Raw genomic sequence first — 2265 nt, forward strand, 5'->3', positions numbered from 1 at the left:
AAGTTCTGGTTTCCTATTTGTCTAATTGTAAATGCAATGACATTTTGGGGATAGATTTATATCTGACCACAGTTTTGCTAAATATTAACAAAGTTGCAGAATTCCTTTATCCTTAGGCATGGATTTCCATAGCTTCTGCCAAATGACTTAAAGTTCCGCTCAGCCCCATCTGTGACTCTTCTGGCTCCAGTGGCAGCTAGTAATCAGTCCAGAAGGTCACGGTAGGAGTAGCCCTGGCAGCCTTGGTATGCTCTGTGGGCGATGGGCAGGTGGTAAAACTCAGGCAGGAACCCCAGGATGCCCACAATCAGAAAGGAAACTGCCCGGTTGACACCCACTTTGCCGAGGAAGCCCGCCAGCAGGAGGCTGCCTGTGATAAGAAGAAAGGCAACAATCAAAAACTGCACAGTGAACAGGCAATGGCCTGGTAAGGAATCGTAGTGGAGGTTTTCTTCCTTCTTACACTTTAACAAGCAAATTCTTATGACACCCGGACATCTTTTCGATTTAAAGCTACCTTCACTGGTCAAGTTCCCTTCTGAAGGGTGACGTATCCACCGACAGCGCTGGAAAGCTTTGAGTATTTCACTTTGCTACTGTTGATCCCAGCAGCCACGTTGGTGCGAGTGGGCGCCATAACCCACGGAGTGGTTGGGGGCTCACCCGTTGCCACACTGTGGGCGGGGTCGTCAAGGCCCGCGCACCCACCCAAAGACTGCCCTGACCTACAAGGGGAGTTGTCTTAGCATCACTCATTCATCTGTCTCCCAGAAATTAATTGTTTCTCGGACTCTGCTGTGTTTTTGATAGAATCCCCCTCTTATCATGCAAAGTTGTGATTACTTAGATAGTCTGATGGTATATTGGTCTATTTGTTATTTTCCTAGGCCAATTATAGTAAACTCCCAGATTCCTTTATCTCTGAAACTATTTTGACTGAGTAGATTAGCTTACATTTAATAGATTTCATTCAGTCAATTTCATTGAATTTCCATTTTCTCTCAATTTTCATAATCATATCCCATTTTTGCCCCTCTTCCATTCCATTGGTCTAACATGCAGCACACATAGCTAATCTGATCAGCCTCAAATGGCCAATCAAGAGGAGAGGAGAGACATGAGTATTGGAACCCAACCTTGGTGAAATCCTGGCTCTGCCTCTTATTAGCTGTGTAAGCTTGGTCATAGTGCATATCCAGGACCCTAGTTCCTTCTGTAAATGGGCATTGTAACTTGTGCTGCATAAGATTATTGTGAAGACTTACTGAACGAATTATGCAAACTGCATTGCTTATAGCAGGTGCTCTCCATGGAGCTTTGATCCTGACGTGATCAAGGGCAAAGCATGTCCAAAGACTTGAAGGCATTTCACTCCTAAATTTTGGTTCATTGTATAGGCAACAGCTTTCCTGCAAATTGTATTGCCTGAAAATTGAATTGGCTGCCTTGTGGGAGTGGTGTGCCCTTTGGAATGCTAGGGTTTAATCGAAGTAGTGTAGTCTTCTGTTAGGCTATTGCAGAGGGGGTTCCCACTACATGAGAGGTTATATTGGAGACCTCCAAGTTCTCTGTCAACTCCTAGAGTTTAGACCTGAGCTGCAGCCTTTGCTTCAAGGTTCTTGACCAACTGAATGTATGATTTCTCCCTCTTCTGTGCTTTATGCCTACTTCTTACTCACCTATGCCTTCTTTGTAGTTTACAATTCATCTTAAAATTTATAACCTACTGCATTCAATATCCCATTTAATTCAATTTAACCTCATTTTGAATATGCCTTTCAAATTTGACCAGTGAGTTCTATTTTTTAAGTGTATTCTTTCATATTTGAGATTATCTCATTATCCAAAGTAGAATATAAACTTCTCTATGGAAGTAATGGTATTGTTTTAAAATTCTCTTAACCACGCAGAGCCTAGCAGTGAGTCCTTTGCCTTTACTAAACCCTATGTTTGTTGGTTAAATTTACCACAAAATGCAAATATATAACTACCTAAGATAATTCTCCCTACAACTATTCGAATTTAAATTATAATTTTACCTTTACTTACATAGTATTTTATAATGTACATCTCCTCTCCCCAACATATCTCAGAAATAAAAATTTGAATTTGCATATTTGACCCCAAGGTCACACAGCTAGTTAATATGGAAGCTAGAATGAGTTATGTGTAGAGGATCTCCCATTAAGATCTAGAGACAAGTCATTTGTAATGGAGTTGAACTTTGACTTCACTACAACTTAGTGTGTTATGTGCATATGATCA

The 2265-nt window shown here is 41.1% G+C and overlaps 1 pseudogene; it reads right to left on the minus strand.

The window, feature by feature from the left end:
• Positions 1-203: 203 nt before the first annotated feature.
• On the minus strand, positions 204-637 carry LOC101401291 (transmembrane protein 230-like; annotated as a pseudogene).
• Between the last annotated feature and the right edge of the window lie 1628 nt (positions 638-2265).

Source organism: Ceratotherium simum, chromosome 19, assembly GCF_057802395.1.
Source record: "Ceratotherium simum simum isolate JZ-2026a chromosome 19, ASM5780239v1, whole genome shotgun sequence".
In the NCBI taxonomy this organism is placed as follows: domain Eukaryota; kingdom Metazoa; phylum Chordata; class Mammalia; order Perissodactyla; family Rhinocerotidae; genus Ceratotherium; species Ceratotherium simum.